Below are 21428 nucleotides of genomic sequence, written 5' to 3'. Positions count from 1 at the left end.
TCTTCACATTACATCTCCGTCTAAGTATGCAATTTATAATAAATAGTATGCACAACAGGACAATATAACAGAAATACAATTGTGTCAGCATGAATTAATCAGTCTGATGGCCTGATGCAAGTGGCTGTCCTGGAGCCTGCTGGTCCTGGCTTTTATGCTACGGTACCATTTTCCAGATGGTAGTAGCTAGAACAGTTTGTGGTTGGGCTGACTCAGCTCCCCAATGATTCTGTGGACCTTTTTTATACACCTGTCCTTGTAAATGTCCTGAATCATGGGAAGTTCACAATTACAGATTTGCTGGGCTGTCCACACCACTCTCTGCAGAGTCCTGTGATTAAGGGAGGTACGGTTCCCAACCCAGGTAGTGATGTAGCCAGTTAGGATGCTCTCAAATTGTGGCCCTGTAAAAAGTTCTTAGGATCTGGGGGCCTATACCAAACTTCAACCATCTGAGGTGAAAAAGGCACTGTTGTGCTTTTTTCCACCACACAGCTGGTATGTACAGACCACGTGAGATCCTCGGTGATGTGTATACTGAGGAAGTTAAAGCTGCTCACCCTCTCAACCCCAGATCCATTGATGTCAACAGGGGTTGCTCTGTCTGTAGTCTAGAACCAGCTCCTTTGTTTTTGCAACAGTGAGGAAGAAGTTGTTTTTTTGACACCACTATACTAGGGTGACGACAACTTCTCTGTACGCTGCCTCATTATCAGTGGTGTAATCGGCAAATTTAATTAGCAGATTGGAGCTGTGGGTGGTGACACAGTCATGTGTATACAGAGGGTAAAGGAGGGGGCTTAGTATACAGCCCTGAAGGGCACCTATGTTGAGGGTCAGAAGGGCACAGGTGAGGGAGCCCACTCTTTACCACCAGCCAGTGATTTGACAGGATGTCCAGGATCCAGCAACAAAAGGTAGTGTGAATGCCAAGGTCTCTGAGCTTCTTGTTGAGACTGGAGGGAATTATGGTGTTGAATGCTGAACTGTAGTCCAAGAACAGCATTCTCATATAAGCATCCTTCTCCAGATGTGCAAGGACGGTGTGTAGAGCTGTGGCAATTGCATCAGCCAATGTGTTTTAGAATCGGAGAGCAATACAGTAAGGCTACAGTCTCTTCAACCCAGTGGGTCCAAGCCGAACATGGTACATGCGCAGTTAGTCCCAATTTCCTGCATTCAGCCCACATCTTTCAGCCCCTCCCTCCATGTACCTATTCCAATGCTTCTTGAAAGATACTACTGCATCTGCCTCAACCACCTCCTCTGGAGGAAGCTCTATATACTGACCACCCTCAGATCCCTTTCAACTGTCTACCCTCACCCTTAATCTATGCCCCCCCCCCCAAGTTAGACTTCCCCAAGTCTGAGGAAAAGACTACTACTGTCCACATTATACATGCCCTCAACTTTGAACATTTCTGCAAGGTTACCCCTCATTCTCCTACACTCCAAGGAATAAGGACATAGCCTTGCCATCCTCTCTCTATAGTGCCGGTCCTCTATCCTGGCAACACCCTCAAATGTCTTCTACACTCTTTCCATTTTAACCTCATCTTCCCTACAGAAAAGGTGACCAAAACTGTACTCATTATTCCAAGTGCAGCCTCACTAACGACTTGTACAACTGCAACATAACATCTCAGCTTTCTATATGCAATGTTCTGACTGATGAAGGTCAGTGTGCTAAACTCCATTTTCACCACCCTTTACCTGTGATGCTTTCAATGCACTGTGCACTTGTACCCCTATTCCCACTGTTCCATTACTCTCTCTAGTGTACCATCAGTCATAGTACAAGACCTACACTGGTCTGACTTTCCAAAATACATCATCTGACATTTATCTATATAGAGACCTATTTGCCACTCCTTGGCCCACTTCCCCAACTGATCAAAAATCCCCCTATAGTCTACAATAACCTTTATTAACAACACACCCTAAATTTGCGTTACTCACAAAGTTAAGATGATCAAATAATTTATGTAAATAGTTAATAGCAAGGGTTTCAACACGAGTCACTGGTCTCCATTCTGGGAAACAGTCTTTAACCACCACCCTCTGCTTTCAACCTCTAAGAGGGCAACTTCTTCAAGGTCATCAGTGAAGCAGCTTAAATTCTTCTTTAATGTCTTCTTTTTTTTTTCCTTGTCAAGGTGGCAGAGATCCTGTTGGAGTCTGTAATCTACACTTGCACCTAAACTGCGGTTCTTCATGGCGGTGGGTTCCCGCTCCTAGAGCTCACCGACCGGTTGCTTTCAATATCTGCATGACTGGCTTGGAATACACATACCTTCGGTGTGTAGCCTCGGCTGGTCCGTGGACCCAATTCCTCACTGGTATCAGCACCTGATGCATCAATGGAAATCGAAACATTGAGACGGTAGATGCAGATGCCTCTGCACTCTCTCCCTATGGGGACAGGGAAGAGTCTATTGGGTCTCAAGTCAAATGAGCATTGCTGCAGACTGTAACATCGAAACGGTGAGCTGTTTGGTCTCCCCTTTCATTGTAGAATGGGTGACATCCCTCCCTTCCTTGTTAGTGAGAGAGAGAGCTTGTGGCATGTCGAAATGCTGGGTTAAGGACTACAGGTTTTGACCGACCTAGATCATGGTCTCTCGGGGGGCGGGGGGGGGGGTGGCTTTTTGCTATAGCTTTCTTTGTGGGTGGAGGGGCCAGATCCTTCTTGCTGGAACAAGAGGGACAGGGTGTTGGAGGAAAGAGTTGATGCTTTGCTGCTGATTGTATGTGGGAGGGGGGAGGGAGGCTTAGGTGTGTAATGTTCTTTTGTCATTTATTCTTTGCGGTTTTCTTCTGTTTTGTGGTTAACTGTGAAGAGTAAGAATTTCCGGTTGTATACTGTATACATTTTCTGATATTAAATGATTGTCTGATATTAAATGGAACCATTGAAATCAAAACCCAGCTAACTAGCATTCTGGATTTCATAGGACTTAACTTTCCAGACTAACCCACCATGTGGGACCTTATCAAGGGATTTGCTGGAAGTCTAAATATTCATTATCCACTCCCCTACCCTTGGCTATCCTTTTGTTACTTCCTTATTTCTTCTGCCACAATGTTTCACTATACCTCACTTCCACACATTCAACTGACTGGAAATGCTGGGAACAAAGGTAACAAATGAAATGCCATCATAACTTTTTTTTCCAAGACAGTGTTAAAACCAGTAATCAACAGTGGGGGGGGGGGGGGGGGGAGAGTAAAAAAGCAGAATAAAGCTTTGCAAAAACTACTCAAAATAGCAATACTTACTCTATAGCATCCTCTCGAGGGCAAGTAACAGCTGTTTTATCTTTTCACCTTCATTATACAAGCTCCCAACTTACACATCAAAAGTTTGAATCTAATATTTGTAAACAAGAACATTAGCTTTCACAAGGTTTGAGATAATTCAATTTTACACTGTAATTATATCAGCATTCTCAGGGGCAACTCAAAAATCATAATATATATGATCATCTCGTAACTCTGAGCCAGACAAAACAACACCAGCTGCTCTGCAGCTAACGATTAAAAGATGTTGATAAATGAAGCTCACTTTTGTGCATTATACAAGCATACTCTCAGCTTTTAGAACACCATTACAATCATTCCAACCAGCAACAAATTATACACCTGTGCAATCTGAGACACACACGCACACACACACAAAAAATGCTGGAAGAACTCAGCACACCAGGCAGCATCTAAGGGAGGTAGTATAGCCGAAACCCTTCATCTGAGTTCCCCCAGCATTTTGTGTTACTTAGATTTCCAGCATCTGCAGATTTTCTCTTGCCTGTGCAATCCAATTTAAGTTTTCACTCGAGTTGCAGAAAAAAAATTGTGCAATTAACCAGAAATTATCCCCTCACTTCCAAATAGAGCAAGGATGTGCATCAGATAGTGGACAATTTTAGATTTTGTTCTAAATTCTGAGCAGTCAACTATCTTGGGTTAGGTTACCAACAGCGTTTATAAACCTACTGATTCCCATCTGACTATACCACTTCCCACGCCATCTCCTGCAAAAGACTATTCCCTTTTCTCAGTACCTTCTCCACCATATCTTTTCCCAGGCTTTCCTTTCCAGGTCATCAGAGATGTCCCCCTCCTTCAAAGAATAAGATTTCCCTTCCTTCACCATTGATGCCACCCTCACCTGCATTTTCTGTGTTTCCTGAACATCTGTGCTGACCCCATCTTTCCAATGCCTTAACTGCGATTGAGTTCCTCTTGTCCTTAACTACCACCCCATGAGCCTCTTTATCAAACACATCATTCTCTACGACTTGCATCATCTCAAAGGGATCCTACAATCAAACATCCTTACCTCCCACAACCCCCACCCCTGCTTTCCACAGGCATTTGTTCCCTCTGCGATTCCCTTGTTATTCATCCCTCCCACTAATCTCCCTCCTGACTCTTATCCCTGCAAAAGGACAAAGTGCTACATCACGTCCATTCAGTCCCCAAATAATCAATCACGGTGAGGCCACACTTCACCTGTGAACCTGCTGAGGTTGTATATTGTGTCCAATGGTCCCAAAGCAGTCTCCTATACGTTGGTGAGACCCGTCATAAATTGGGAGACTGGTCCTAATAGAAAAGTGCAGCGCAGAAGCACACCTTTCGGTCCATCTAGTACATGCCGAAACATTTAAATCGCCTACACTGATCAACCTGCACCCAGACAATAGCCATCCATGTACATATCCAAATTATCTACACAAATAAACTATTTACACAAAACCCAAAAAAAAACTGGGAATGCATGGCGATTCAGGTAGTAACCTCAGGGGGATGCAAAGTTAACATTTTAGGTAGATTGTTTTACAATAACGATAAAGACATGGGATTAAAAACTCATTTGGGATCGGGAAATCTGTGTGGGTTTCCTCGGGGTGCTCTGGTTTCCTCCCACATTCCAAGAGACATACGTTTAGGGTGATTGAGTTGTGGGCATGCTGTGTTTGTGTCTGAAGCATGGCAACACTTATGGGCTGGCTCTAATACATCATAAAAAAAAACAATGCAAACAATGTACTCCTCCACCATCAACGCTGCGCTCAACCGCATCTCTTTCATTTCACGCATATCTGCTCTTACCCCATCCTGCCACCACCTTACCAGGGACAGGGTTCCTCTTGTCCACACTTACCACCTCACCAGCCTCCACATCCAGTACACAATTCTCCAAAACTTCCACCACCTCCAACAGGATCCCACCACCAGACACATCTTTCCCTCCCCCCACTTTCTGCTTTCCACAGGGATCACTCCCTACACGACTTCCTTGTCCATTCGTCTCTCCTTACTGATCTCCTTCCTGGCACTTATCCTTGCATATAGAACAAGTGTTACACCTCCCCCTACATCTCCTCCCTCACTACCATTCAGGCCAACACTTCACTTGTGAGTCTGTTGGGGTCACATACTGTGTTTGATGTTCCTGGTGTGGCCTCCTGTATATTGGTGAGACCCAGCGTAGATTGGGAGACCGCTTCACTGAGTTTCTGCACGTTGTCCACCAGAACAAGTAGGATCTCCCAGTGGACACCCATTTTAATCCCAGTTCCCATTCTGATATGTCCATCCATGGCCTCCAGGATACTAAGCCAAGCACATGTTAAAGACACATATTCTACACAATGAATTAGAATTTTGTCTCCACTCTGCTTTACCTAAATTTCCTTTTTAGGGACATGTAGAGTGTAATTTGAGTAAGTTGATTCACGTCGCAATGAGGCCACACTTGGGCTGGAGGAACAACACCTTATATTCCGTTTGGGTAGCCTCCAACCTGATGGCATGAACATCAATTTCTCAAACTTCCAGTAATGCCACCCCACCCCCTTCACCATATCGCATCCCCTTTCCCCCTTCTCACGTTATCTCCTTGCCTGCCCATCACCTCCCTCTGGTGCTCCCCCCCCCCCACTTTTCTTTCTTCCATGGCCTCTGTCTGTTTCACCAATCAACTTCCTAGCTCTTTGCTTCATCCTTCCCCCTCCAAGTTTCACCTATTGCCTGGTGTTTCTCTCTCCCCCTCCCTCACCTTTTAAATCTATTCCTCTGCTTTTTTTCCTCCAGACCTGCCGAACAGTTTCGGCCCAGAACATCAACTGTACTTTTCTCCCCCATAGATGCTGCCTGGCCTACCGAGTTCCTCCAGCATTTTTTGTGTTTTGCTCAGATTTGCAGCATCTGCAGATTTTCTCTTGTTTGTAACATACTTTCACTGTGTCTCGATGAGCATGTGACAAATAAAACTAATCTTTAAAGCTAAATCAAATCTTTGATCTTTAAATCTAAAGAAACAGGAGAATGCCACGTCAAGTCTAGCTCCAGTGAGAAAGAACAAAGGTAGAGAATTTCTGGTGGACTCAGAAGTTACCGTTTGAAATTCTTTTGCTGAGGTAGAATTGCAGATCAGAGAGGCTATAGAGAAGCATAGTGGTGTGATATTATACCTGATCTGCAGAATCTGACACATCATAAATGACTAGCTTGGTCTTACTTGCTTTTCCTACTTTACACGATTATCTTCAAAGCCAAAAGTGGTAAAAAAGGGCAAAAAGCTTTCAATTTAGATTTAAAAAGCCTATAAACCAAATAATACCTGCTGGATGCAATCTTGGTCATGGCTGTTACTTGACTATTTTCAGCTTCATTTCAGTTGTTTGCCTGTTTTGAACTTACAACTCAGCTACTTCAAATCTGATAGGACGTCTGATTCAATGTGAGCACTATAAGTTCTGAGCTAACAAGGCACAGATCATAATTCTGCAGGTATTGACATGTACCATCCCATAAGGCTTTTAATTCAGCACCAGGGACTGGGGCTGTTCTGGCACTGAGTCGCTTGATAACATGCAGGGGTAAAAGGAAACTATAATGTTGCTGCCAAAAGGCTGAAAAGACATTTATTCTCATATACCGAAGTCTAAGAAAGCATTCACTGTGGGAACTTTATAACAGTAGGCTGCAAATATAATTCTACAATCTAAAGCAGGTTTTGATACTTGGGTGCATCCAGGCAACAAGAATACCAACAGGAGACATCTGCAAACTACAGAATCACCATGGTAGCATCAGTCCACCTCCTTGAGCACGTCAAGCTTTGATACTCGCTTTATCCTTCAACAGTGGTTCTTTATAGTTTGCAGGATAACAAGCTTCAAATAAATAAATTCAACAATGTGAAGTTTTCTGAAAGAAACAAAACAGAAACTGTTGGAACAGTGGGTTTGTATGATGGGAGCCCAGAGTTAAATTCAATAGCACATGCAGTAAAAACTTCAGCATTTTTAAAGCCCTTTCTCATCAACTATAACTTTTCCCCAAATGAGACTGTGTACATTCTTATTTCTTCAGATTAAATTACTGAAATGTGTTTTAGGAGCTTAGAATCAATTAATTCCCAAATGCTTCTAATTTAAATGCAGATCCAAATAGGAATAGGAAAGCAAGATTAAGAGAAGTTTTTTCTGAAGAGGCAACTAAGGGGATATTTGAAGGTAGGGCAGTGGATGCTGTTTATAGGGACTTCAATGTCTTTGACATGGTTCTTCTTGGCAGGTTGATCTGGAAGATTAGGTCACATGGGATGCAGGGGAGCTTGCAAGATGGATTTAGAATTAGCTCAATGTTAGAGGCCGAAGGTGATGGTCAAAGGTCAATTCATTTGAGGACACACAACCATTTATGAACAGCTCTGCCATTAGACTACTGAATGGTACATGAGCACATTGTTTCTTTTTTTTTTAAAAAAAAAACCACTACATTTTGTAACTTGCAGTGATTTCTATGCCTTTTACTCCCTGCTGCAAAACAAATTTCATAACATATGCCAGTATCTCCATGAAACGTTGCCATAGAAAAGCAGCATCCATCAAAGATCCTCACTACCCAGGCCATGCTCCTTCCTCACTGCTGCCATCAGTTAGAAGGCACAGAATTCGCTCCATCAGGTTCAATTACTACCTGTCAGCCATCAGGCTCTTGAACAAAAGAGGATAACTACACTCATTTAAGGATTCTTTGTTTGTTATTTATTGCTATTTATTTATATCTGCATTTGCTTCATTTGCAGATTACAGTTTCTGATGTTTAGAGATCCTGTTTATAGTTACTGGTCTACAGATTTTCTAAGAATGCCCACAGAAGAAAAATATCAGGGTTGTATGTAGTGACATGCATGTACTCTGATAATAAATCTTAACTTTGAATAATAATAATAAACCTAATTCTTGGCCATCTTATTGATAGTGAAGCAGGTTGCAATGAGTTACTAAGAAATCTTAATCAGGGAGATTGGCAGAGGAATGGCAAACGGATTTCAACTTGGATAAGTGTGAAGCGATGCATTTTTGATATCATAGGTCCTATACAGTGAATGGATGGGTATCGACAAGTGTTGTGGAATAGAGGGACCTGGAGGGTTCAAGTATACAGTTGTCAACAAGCGGACAGGGTGGTGGAGAAGGTGTTTAACACACTGGCCTTCATCAGTCAGGGTACTGAGTTTAGGTGTAAAGACATTAAGTTTCAGTTATACAAGTTGCTGGTAAGACTACACTTGGAGTATTGAATACAGCTTTGGTCACTCTGTTATAGGAAAGATTGTCAAATTGGCAGGGATGCAAAAGAAATTTACAAGGATGGTGCCTAAACTGGAGGCCCAAGTTATAGGGAAAAGTTGGCCAAGCTGAATCTTTATTCCTTGGAGCACAGGGAATTGAGGTGACCTCATAGAAGTTTATAAAATCGTGAGGTGGACATTCATGGTCTTGTCCCCAGGGCTAGAGAATCCGGAATTAGATGGCACAGATATGGGGGTGGGGGGAAGAAGAGATTTAAAACCACCTTTGGAGGTAGCTTCTTTACACAAAGGGCAGGGTGTCCTTGGACTGAGCTGCCAGAAGAAGTGGTCAAAGTGAGTGCAGCTGCATTATCTGAGAGGCATTTGGATAGGTACTCAGGCAACTAGGACTAGCAGGGAGGACACTCATGAACACGAGAAAATCTGCAGAAGCTTGAAATCCAAACCAAACCGGTACACACAAAATTTTGAAGGAACTCAGCAGGCTGGGCAACATCTGTGGAAAAGAGTAAATAATTGATGTTTCAGGCTGAAACCTTTCATCAGGACTCCTGATGAAAGGTCTCAGCCTGGAATGTCTACTCTTTTCGAGGAAGGATGCTGTGGTCAGAATAGGGCCTCTCCCTGTTGTTTCACTCAATGACTGACTTGCATTCAAATTCCAAATCTATATGCTGTCATTGATCAAATTATATGGTTCAGAAATAATGCACATAATTATAGCTTCCACAATGTTTAATGCAAACCCAGCATTATAGTTCGGAATACTTCAGCCTTTCTCACATTAAAATCAAACACATCCAAATCATTTAATGCCTTACACAGGGAAAAGAAGCTTAACTGAAAAACACTTTATCCAAATTGGTTAGTTATCAAGGTACAGTAATTCAGCAACCTGAATGAGGGGGAAAAAAAAAATTCCTGTAGACTTTAAAATGTGGCAAAGGTCAATTCCAGATCATAAGGGTTTTGTTCAGTTCACCCTTCAACTTTCCTGACACTGCACAATTCAGAAAGAAGAAAACATATTGAATGCTTTTTAACTGCTAAGGAAAATGGCACCTACCATTTGATTAGACAAAGTCCTATAACAAGACTGTAAGACATACAAATTCAGATGAAAGCTGACCAGCATTTTTTAAAAAAAGTGGTGTCTATTTGAAGCCTGATATTTAACTGAATTGATACATTTTGAAAGGCCAATTCAGAAAAATCATGATACATTACAATGATAATTGGATATATGTCAATCCCCATCCACAGGAAAGAAAAATTAAGAAAGTATGCAAATGTGTGGCACAAAACATTCCTTTAACGTAAAATAAAATCAGCACAGGCAAACAAAGGTTAAGCTAGGATAGCAGAGAAGTTAGTTGAAATGTTACAAGAGGCTTATAGAGAAACACATGGCAAATGCAACCACATACAAAGGAAATTTGGTACTTTCCTGGAAAATTTGCCCATATTAAAGGCTATAAGTGACGATATTAATGTGGGTACCTGTGTAGAAAGAGGTCTTTATAGATATGAATTTGATGATAGTGAGACACTAGCAAATCTATTGGCACTATGCAATGGTCACCAAATTACATGAAGTTATTGGAGAAGCATAAAGCATATTTCAAACTAATATAGATGGGGTTACAGAGTAAGTACTCAGAACCAAATACTTGGGGATTACATTATTAGTATGAGATACATAACAGGATATCACAAATGCATTAAATGTTCAAAGACAAATTATTGTACAGCTTAAGTGATTGAATAACCAGCAAAGTTCTTTTGAGAAGAAAAAAGAATTGAGATTTCAATGGAAATGGCATTGAGAAGTGTGACAAAGGTTCACTCACCTTAAAAAGTGAGATTATGGAATAAAGCTCCAGCAACCTTCATGCATTTCCAACAGGCCTTCTTGATTCTTGATCATGTATTAAAGGATTTTAAATAAGTGGGAAAGCAACTTATCACAGGAACGAGAAGGGCATAACAATCACCAATCTCATGATTGCACAAGGCAGATCCTCTAAGCAATGTTAGGAAAACCAATTATAGTAACCTAATGTTTTAATTGTGATAAAATTGGACACCTTGTCCCCAGAAGCTGACAGAGACTTATTGTCCAAATTGGATCAGAGGCAAAATCTGCCCCCTAGACTTACCCATTTGCTCCAAATACCACTGGTTAATGATAGAGACCAAAGTTAACATGTAAAAACACTACAGAGTTCATAAATATGATGAAGATAAAAGGGTCAGCTCATGAGTGGTGAATCCTGCTTCCGAGTGCTCAGTAATGGGATGAGACACTCAATGGACAATTCAGCCCTATGGAAATTTGTGCCCTGTAATACATTCACTGGAGAATTGTGTGAACACTAGTAAAAATAAGGTGCACAAGGTGAATTGGAGGGATGAACTGCCAATAACTAGCAGCCTAGACAGAGAAGTAGGCAAGGTATCCACTAGAACATAGAGGCAACAGGCTTTTCACCTCAGATTAGAGTGATAAACTCATAGCTTTTCATGATAAGCTTTCCCTCTAGAATCACTTGTTTAGCCTTTGATCTGGCACAAGGCCAAGGTGGACTGAAGAGAAGACCAAATCAAGCCAATGAACAGGGTGAAGACAAAGCACCTGGGTAGATCAGAATTTCAACCATGAGTCAGCAATCAGAGCAGCACAGGAAACGAGTTTTATATTAAGTAGCTGCATGCAAAAGACATGCAACAGCACAGATACCATAACATTACAGCAGACAGGCATAAATAGGAATAAATATCAATTTAAAAAAAACATTTGGAGAAGGAACTCAAAATGTCTCAAACAGGAAATGCAGTGACCAAGGTGATTCAATTTGTGTGACCGACTAGCTGATGGAGACAAACAGAAAGAGACTACAGAACCTGCTACAAAAGATGAGGTCTTGGCTGAAATTCTGAGAGTGACTTTCCTCAAATTGAGGTGGGATCACGTGTTGAATCCACATTGAAACAACCCAAGTTAGGTAATGGTTTTCAGAAGAACAGAACTATATTCAAGGTGAAAGACAGGGAAATACAGCAAAATTTGAAGATAGTTGTTGCAGATGAGGTAATAAGTTCCAACAATGATACAACTTCAGTATGGTTATAATGGATTGCTAATTAAAACACCTACTGCAATTCCAGGCTGGGAACAAGATTAAAAAAACAAAGATAGCAAGAGACATACTATTCTTGTATGGGAGCAAAACAGGGACATGCATTTCCCACACGGATTTATAGATGGAGACACACAGAATACAACAGCCACCAGGCAAGAAGATGAACAGAACCAGTTGAAAGAAAAGACCAGAGAATCTAAAGGAAACCATGTCATGGGAGAAAAGTGATTCCAGTAAAAATAACTCCAGCAATAAAGACATTGTTGGAGATGTTACCAGATACTGCAACCAGAGCATGAAGACAGTGATAAATTATCATGAAAACAAAGGAGCAACAAGGCAGGAAAGGATGTGACAATGGTCATTCAAATCATGTACATGTTGCTCAGAGAACTGAAGACAGAGCGTGCCCAATCTGAAGGAAAAATGTGACAAACATTGCCAACACCCAGCAAGTCAATTCATAATCGGATCAATGGGATACTAGGCACAGTACTGCTAATGAGGTGACAGAGTAAAAATCAGTCCTCAGTCAATTTTGGAAGGTGGCATGGTGGCGTAATGTTTTATGGCAGCAGCGGGCCAAGGTCAATGTCCGCCGCTGTCTACAAGGAGTTTGTACATTCTACCCCGTGATGATGTGGATTTCCTCCCGCATTTCAAAGATGGATGGGCTAGAAGGATAATTGGTCACATAGCTGTACTTGGGCAGTGCAAGCTTGTTGGACAGAAGGTCCTGTCACTGTGCTGCATTTCCAAATAAATGAAAACCATGAACCCAGCGAAGTCTCTGGAAAGGAAGCAGAGCTAACATCTACAATTCAGAACTTCTAAAAAGGGAAGTTGGAGAGGACGAACATTAAAAATAAGCACACAATTAAGCGTGCTTGCAGCATATAAAGGCTAACAGAATAAGAAAATACAAATCTAATGAGTATACAGGGTTCATTGTCAGTAGCTGAAGAGACACGCCATACGATTGCCTGCTAAGATGTTAACAGGTAATCGATGCAGTATTCACTGTTTGTCTTTGAGGAAAACTATTGACTTAACTGATAACACACTTCACCAGATGACTCAGAGCGGAACAAAATATGAGGAAAAGACAATACCTCAAAAACAAGGAACTCAAAAACAAGCCATTCAATAATGTTACTGTGTACAAACTCTTAAAATATCACCAAATCTTTAAGCTGCCTCTCTGGATGTAACTAAATATAAAAGTTAACAACTGACTGATTCTGATTTAGTGTGGATAAGCCTATGGTGATTGTGTACATTGGTGTGTATGGAATTGTTCATCTTTTTTAAAAAAAAGAGGAAGTAGCCTAATGGGATCCTAATTATGAGGTGCTGTTTGTACACAGATTTCAGTTTCCCTGATCATATGAAAACTTCAGACTGCCAGACCAAATTACTATCTTCTATGGGTACACCAATCACCTCCAAGTCACACAGCTCTGCTGGTGCACAAGCGCCACTCCATTATTTACTATTAAATTCAAGTCCTAATTAAACAAAGGGTATTACGTGACAAAAGTCTAACCTTCTGAGTATCAAATGCATAATAAATGCTGACCATAACTCAAGACATCAATGTCATCTCGCTCTGCAATTATTTTCAACCAACATGGGGGGGGGGGGGGGTTGAGGCGACAGTAGCAATGTTCAGCAATAGCTAAAGAAAATGCACATCTGAATGTACCTCTGCAGCTGACTGCCTTGATTAACAAGCTGGAATCACCACAAATTAAATCAAGAACAAGTATTCTAAAGAAACACCTGAGAAACAAGAATATGGTGGTTTGGATGTTTGCTTTCTATTGAGTCAGAAGGTAATTGGTATAAATAGAGAACAATTACCACAATACACGTACAGTTTTAAAAAGACATTACTGAGGGCAATTGGAAATCGAACATAATCGATCATAGTGCAGTAATAATCTATTTTAAGTTTTTCCAAAAATTTACCAAGTGTGACTTCTCATTGCTACTCCTTCCATGTACATTCTATTCTTGACAAAGCACAATCTACTCCAACTGATGTAAAAGTTTTGTTTCTTTTTTACTTCAGTCATTTGATTCAATATTTTTAGCACAATAACTGGGTATTTACCAGATAATAAATGGCAAGGAAGAAATCTCAAAATATGGATTCTATTCTAACTAAAATTCTGTGACAATTCCTTGCTAATCTCTTGAATTCTTCATCATGATTACTTTACAAAGCAAGCCCAACATTGCTACTGCACTGACAGATGGAAATAAACAGGAGAAAAACAAGACAGATCATGCTCAACCAATGTAATTTGACGTCAATGCAATTCTGGCCACTATTGATGGCCAGATGATTTGTCTCCATTTTAAATGTTTACAACCATCATCAACAAAAGGGGAACGCTACTACATGACATGCAAAAAGCATTTAAAGATTTTATACAATTACTGCAGCAGAGATAGCAATCATCTATAAGTGACAATCAAGAGCTTCAAATCACCTTAAATCAATACTAATCCTGAGGAGAGAAAACCATGAACAAAGCTGATAAAAGACTTTAAACTGCATTGTCTTCTCTGTAAGTAACCAAATTTAATCACAAGAGTTGTGTGTTTAAAGTACCAGTAATTAAAAAAAATCAGGAGGATAAACTTCTCAATGCCTTGTTATCAATTAACTAAATTGTGAATGTTCCCATAATGAAATGCGCCATGACTCTAAGAATACTGAGTGCTGTAAAATTAGTCAGCACCATCACTAGTCAGATGGATGGATAGACTGACAGATAGATAGAAGTATCCAAAACATCTTCAAGCAGTGTCTCCAAAAAGTGGTGTACATCATTAAGGACTCCTATCACATGCCCTCTTCTCACTGTTACCATTAGGAAGGAAGGTCCTGAAGACACACACTCAGCAATTTAGGAACAGTTTCTTTCCCTCTGCCTTCTGATTTCTGAATGGATATCGAAACCATGAGCAGTACATCACAACTTTCTTTTTAAATTTATGTTTTTGTACTACTTATTTCAATTTAACTATCTGAGATTATATTTAGTGTAATTCATTTTTTCCCTGTATCATGTACTGTTGCTGCAAAGTTAACAAATTTCACAATATATGCAGGTGATATTAAACCTGATTCTGAGAAGAAACCTAAATAAGCTGTACAATTTCCACACAGTTCCCACTTCATATTCTGCATGTTACTTCATTACTACACAATACCATAGGAGCATACACATACCATTGAACAGTATTCAAGAAGGATAAAGAAAACAGTTACAAACAATTGAATAGGGAATAAAGGAGGCAGAATCGGTAAAAACACTGCTTAATATAAATGGCTTGTCAATAATGATCAAGTATAAAGATATCTGTTTAACAATGAATAACCTATTAAGTTTTCTTTTGGTGAAGACATGTAGATAAAATAAATTGACATTTAACGTTTAGTATTAAGTTAGAGCAGGATACAAGAAAGAGTGATAAGGCGTTAGGAACAGTGTGCACCTGGAGCAGATAAAGGAACCACTGTTCATTACTGAGTGAAGTTGAATAACTTCAGCAAGTATTAAAGAGGAAACAGAAATTGCACCTGATGATCAGGAATGCAGAACTATTAGCCAGTATTCACAGAATGAACAAATCAGATACCACTATCCTGGAGGAAGAGGAAAGTGTATGAGAAATAAATCAATGAATGAGATGGCAAGGGCAAGAGCAAGCCTTTCCATACATGCTTAAAGATTACACAATAAAGTATCCAATGGATAGCTTTACAGACATCCAAAATTCAAACAGCGGATTCTGGGTAATTGGGCCATCAGTTAATCAGGGCAGCAGCTTAATTGGGAAAACTCTTAAAGAACAATAATCAAAAACTACCACCCATGAGCCACCACATCCAACACCTCATTCTCAGCAACTTCTGCCATCTTCAATGGGATACTACCACCAAACACTTCCTTACCTCCCCACCCCCTCCTCTGGGATCACTCACTCCATGACTCCATTGTCCATTTGTTCCTCCTAGCATATCTCTTCAAGTTGGAGAAACGTTACACCTGCCCATCCACCTCCTCCCTCACCTCCATTCGGAGCCCCAGTCTTTCCAGGTGAGTTAACACTTAACCTGCAAATCTGCTGGGATCGTCTATAGTATCTAGTGCTCCTGATGTAGCATCCTTGACTTTGGTGAGACCCAATGCAAACTGGGGGGACGCTTTATACAATGCCTGCACTCATTTCCCAGTGGTGAACCATTTTAATTCCTATCCCCATTCCCATTCTGACATATCGGTCCTTGGCCTCTTCTGTTATGGTGAGGGGTGGAGGAGAAACACCTCATTTTCTGTCCAGGTAACCTCCAAGCTGATGGCATGAAAACCTATTGCTACCACTGGTAATTTTTGCTTTCTTTTTGCCTCTTCTCTCCTCCCCCCCCCCCTCCGCTTCATCCATTCCCCAATCAGGGCACAATCCTTCCCCTCCCCCCTTCTTATTCTGGCATCTTCCCCCATTCCTTTCCAGTCCTGATGAAGGGTCTCAGTCTGAAATGTTAATTGTTTAATCACTTCCATAGATGCTGCCAGAACTCCTGATTTCCTCCCCCCCACCCCAGCATTGTGTGTGTTGCTCTGGATTTCCAGCAGTAGCTCTTGAGCTTACAATCAAGAAAATAGCTGGGATTCCATCCACTTATTTGGAACACTGTCACTTAACTGGGACAGGAGACTATTGCCGAACAGTCACGCGCACTCATGTGGCTGTTATCACTGCACTGCACTTAGAGTGAACAGTTTTTAAATAGCATCATTTGTGCGCATTTGTTTTATGTTATCCATTTGGACCAACGGATGACAATTTCACTTAAGTACATTAATTTGTTGCTTAATTAAATGGTGGTCTGTCTTCTTTTATACCTTTTTAAGTTACTCCAAGAAACGTTGGCTAATTGGGGCAGTCACTTAATTGGGCGACCATGTACTGCTTTGGATGTGCCCCAATTAGGCAGAACTAACTTTAGCATACTTTTAGATTGAGGCTTGATTTTCAAAGAGTGGCATCCAGATGCATTGAATTTATTGCATATTGCCAGAAGCTTTACAATGCTGAATTAGCTGATGCTGCAGTCAACAGCAAATATAGAATAAAACTCATGTTGATTCATTTGTCAAAGAGCCCATAATTTTATTAAATAATTCATAATTAGAATCCATAAATTGAAAGATTCTAGATACGGAACAGGTCATGTTCTGGGATTCAATGCATCTGCCAATACTCAAATACTAGAACCGTTTGCATACAAAGACCAGTGATTGTGACCTCACGCAGTTAACCATAACTTGTTTTTATTTCAAAAAATAAACTTTTAAAAAAAGCATTCAAGAAAACCAAAACAGTGCAGACAAAGCTGGGGGACCTGGATTACAGTACAGGCACGAGACTTTGACCAACCATGCCTGCAACATGCACGATCCCACCATTTTATTCTACTTGCACGCACATTGTCCATATCCCTCATCAACACAAATCCTGCAGATGCTGGAAATCTTCAGGAAAACACACAATATATTGGAGGAACTTAGCAAGTTAGGCAGCATCTATGGAGGGTGAATAAACAGGCATCTTTTCAGACCAAGCCCCTTCATCAGGACTGGAAAGGAAGTGAGATGAAGCCAGAAAACGAAGGTAGTGGGATCAGGGGAAGGAGTGCAGACTGACAGGTTACAGTTGAGACGAGGCGAGTGGGAAGATGGATGGATGGGGAAGGGGAGGGAGTGGTGAAGAAGCTGGGATGTAATAGGTGGAAGATGTAAAGGGCTAAAGAAGAAAGAATATGATAGGAGAAGCCAGTGGACCATAGGAGAAAGGGAAGGAGGAGAGGCACCAGAGAGGGGTGAAGGGCAGGTGAAGAGAAGGGATGAGAGGGGTTTCAGAATATGAAATGGGGAGGGACTTACCGGTGGCTAGATAAATAAATGTTCATGCCAGCAGGTTGGTGCCTACCCGGACTGAATATGAGGTGTTGCTCCACCAACCCAAGTATGGCCTCAGTGTGACTGCAGAGAAGGCCTTGGACCTGGCATGTCAGAATGGGAATGGAAAATCAAATAGAAATGGCTGGCTACGGGCAAATCCCACCTTTTCAGGGGACAGAGCAAAGGTGCTTGATAAAGTGGTCCCCGTAACCTACATGCAATGGGTCTCACTGACAAAGAATGCTGCACTGGGAGCAATGCTCCTACAAGTTCTCTTCACTTGACCTCTCAAAATCCATCCACTCACACTTGCCTGGATTAAATTCCATCTGCCATCTCTCTGTCCAAATTTCACTCATCTTTTTCCTGCTGGATCCTCTGACAATCTTTCCCACAATCCACCACTCGAATTTTCACGTCATCCACAATCTTACTAATCAGACCCATTGCATTTTTATCCAAAATTAATGTATTACAATCCAGAGATTTCATTCCTGATCCTTGCAGAGCATCATTGTCACAGACCTCTTCTCAGGAAAACACCGCTCATCATGACCCTCTATCTTCCCATGATTAGGCCAGTTTTTTTAAAAATCTAACTTAACAGATCCCATGAAATGATATTCTGGATCAGAAAACCACAAGGTATTTGTTAAATGGTTTCCTAAAGTTCATGTAAAACACAATCTATCACTACATGCATTCAAATTTGCTTAAAACCCCAAATCAAAGCTTTTTGAAATGCTAATAAATCCCATCCATTTGAAACCTCTCCAATGAATTTCTCTACCCACTGACGCAAGACTTAACAGTAACAATTTCCTGAATTATCTTTATTGCCCTTCCAGAAGGAAGTATGAGCTATTTTCAGTCTTCTATGACTTAATCTGTAGCTAAGGAGAATACAAAAGATCTGTTAAAACCCCAGTAGTCACCGCCCTACCTCCTTCAGTATCCTAGAATAGATTCTATGAAGCCCTGGGGTGGAGTATAGTTGGGTGGGGATGGTCATCATGTCCTGGAATATTGCCTTGCACCTCCCTAATCTCAGCATTACATCCTCCTCCTCAGTGAATACCAATATAAAGTACTATTTTATGAGTGCACACACTTTCTTTTGGGTCCACACTTAAATTACCTCTGTTGTCCTTGGATGGACATAACATTTCCCTAGCTATATTTTTCCTCCCACCAGACACATAAATTGGCTTGGGATTCTCCCTAATGATACTTGTCAAGGCCACTTCAGAGACCCTTGGAGCTCTCAGTCCTCATTTAAATTCTTTACAGTCAGTCAGCATCATCCAGTCTATATACTCATAGTGCTATGTCAATATGTTGGATGTACAAAGTCCCAATGCCACTCACAGGTTTCTTTAAGCAATAAACCTTTGATGTGTTTGCTAGGTTATTACATAGGTGCAAGCCCTCGGTGGCAGCAGAGTGTCCCATCACAGTCTGCCACTCATACAGCAAGTAACAATCAACTGCTCAGTACTATTGTACTGAGATAGGGGAAGAGGGGCCAAGTGAGCAAAGAGTCAGTGATTGTGAGTGAAATAGAAATTAGCAGCAAAGACAATCAAATGCGAGTTCTACAAGGACACCAGGGCTGTAATGTGTCAGGCAGAAAGACTCTCACCATCTGGGACATGTCCTCTTAGCATTAATATTAGAGAAAAGGAACAGGAGCCTGAAGACCCACATTATGCTTTTAGGAACAGCTTTCTTCCCCTCTCTTATCAGATTTCTGTATGCTGCATGTTATTCCTTCTCCACACAATTTTTGTAACTTTGATTACTACTGCAGCAAAACAACAAATTTCACATCATACCTTAGTGATAATAAACCTGATTCAGCTTCTCTGGAGAACAAGTTTTGGACAGACCAAAGTGTACCTTTCACGGAGTTGATGTTAATTTCAGTGTAAGCCCTTGGAAACAGCCTATTGATCACAGTTCTCCTTAATGCATTCTTTTTCTAGACTTTTCTCGCAAATGCATTGCTCAAACAGGTGTACTTGACTCATCACAGCCATCTTAAATACAGCATGCATTGAGTACAAAACTCCAACCGAACAGGAAAGATCTAATGGAGGAGGGGGTCTCTCACTAGCAACCACACATTGTATTGGTGCTAGTTGATGAGACATTCTTCTAAATAGTTTTAACAGTCTGCTTGGCAAACCAACTTACAGGATCGAGGATCGAATGTGTTCTTCTCCCACAGGGTCTGTAGTGTGTACTGTGCTGACTACTGCCTGATGGATGTGATCATAGGTGTTCAAAGGAACTTTTCTGCAAAGTACAGGCAGCGTGGCAAAGTCCAACACAATGGGACACTGTGCAGCAATGAGGCAAGATCTATCCTTTGCAACACTGCGGAGAGGTAAAAATCATATAGAAACTCAATTACATAACTTCCCAGAACGCATCAAAACTCATGTCATAACAAAACCATGTTTAACCATGCCTTTCTAATCAGTTCACATAGTTTGCTCTAAGAAATCTGCATTGTTGTTGTTTCTCTCTGGGCCTCAGGGTGTATCGGGCACCTTGCTCTTTCTTGAGCATTTTTGCCTGTTTTCTTTACCCCCCAGAAGGCTGAGTTGGTAGCTCAATGCCCAAAACAGCATGGAACTGGGTAGATTCGAACCGAGGACCAACCGTCTCAAAGTCCGGTGTGGATGCCACTACACCACCAGCTGCCTAAGAATCTGCATCATTGCCACAGATTTTTGCCTCAGCACAGAAGTTGGTGTACAGCAGCAGATTCAGTAGGAGCACTTCAGTTGATAGCAACTGTACATTTTAAATTTCTCTGAATAACATTAAAATGTGTAACCAGTTCAGCAGAGCTCTAATGTGAAATACCCAAAAAGAATTCCAACTTTCAGAAGTCAATTTGGTGTGGGTGATTCGCCGTAAGCTATTAAAAAATATCAAAGCAAATCAGAATTTAAAAGAGCTGTTGAATAAAAGTTGAAGGATATATTACTGGGTATACAATAAGAGTACAAGAATAAACCAGTTTAGATAAAGCAAATTAAAGACTGAATATACTGAATGGCCTATTTTTGTGCTGCTGCAATATTTTAGGAGCCATACCCAAAAGAAACAATAAGCAGAACTTCAGTTTTTTTCTAAAACACTATTCCTGTCTCTTCACCCCTCCCCTCTGCCCCGGCCACTTTCACACACCCTCTTCAAACGGTGATAAGCCAAATGTTAAGTGTGTTAATCTTTCATTTCTATTTCACACTTTTAACATTTTAATGATCATCTTAACAAAATCAGCACATTTATACCTTGCACATACCACATTCTGAAGTTTCAAACATCAGGTTTCCTAATGAAGATCAATCTATCACGGCCAAAAAGGACCACTGTCTTTCCAAAACTGAATGCATTTCAAATTTGCTCCAGTGCATAAAAACCAAGACATAGTTTTAAAAATAATTGTTGATATAACAGAATTTTCAACTGAGGGAAGTTCAGAGAATTTTCATTAGGCTGAATATACAATGTCTCACAATTAATAATTTGAAAGAGCCACACCAACTCTACAAACTGTATAAACTCAAATAATTTCTAAGATGCCCAAACAAAAAAACTAAAATCAAGATTTTTTTTCAGTCCTTATGCCTATCACTGACCTCAGCAAATCAAAAGAACGGAAATTTTAAATATTCA

The 21428-nt window shown here is 40.8% G+C and overlaps 1 protein-coding gene across 3 annotated transcripts in view; it reads right to left on the bottom strand.

The window, feature by feature from the left end:
* Positions 1-20110, bottom strand: part of pik3c2a (phosphatidylinositol-4-phosphate 3-kinase, catalytic subunit type 2 alpha) — a 153682-nt gene extending 133572 nt beyond the window's left edge. For 2 of the 3 annotated variants that reach the window (XM_059975730.1, XM_059975732.1), the window contains exon 1: positions 19932-20110. The gene's annotated coding sequence lies outside the window, so the exon portion shown is untranslated. Of the gene's footprint in view, positions 1-2293; positions 2313-19931 lie in introns of those variants that run through there. The other variant, XM_059975731.1, reaches the window with a different exon arrangement.
* Between the last annotated feature and the right edge of the window lie 1318 nt (positions 20111-21428).

Source organism: Hypanus sabinus, chromosome 7, assembly GCF_030144855.1.
Source record: "Hypanus sabinus isolate sHypSab1 chromosome 7, sHypSab1.hap1, whole genome shotgun sequence".
In the NCBI taxonomy this organism is placed as follows: Eukaryota; Metazoa; Chordata; class Chondrichthyes; order Myliobatiformes; family Dasyatidae; genus Hypanus; species Hypanus sabinus.
The sequence above is the reverse complement of the archived record's forward strand: the minus strand, read 5'-3'. Positions and strand labels throughout refer to the sequence as shown.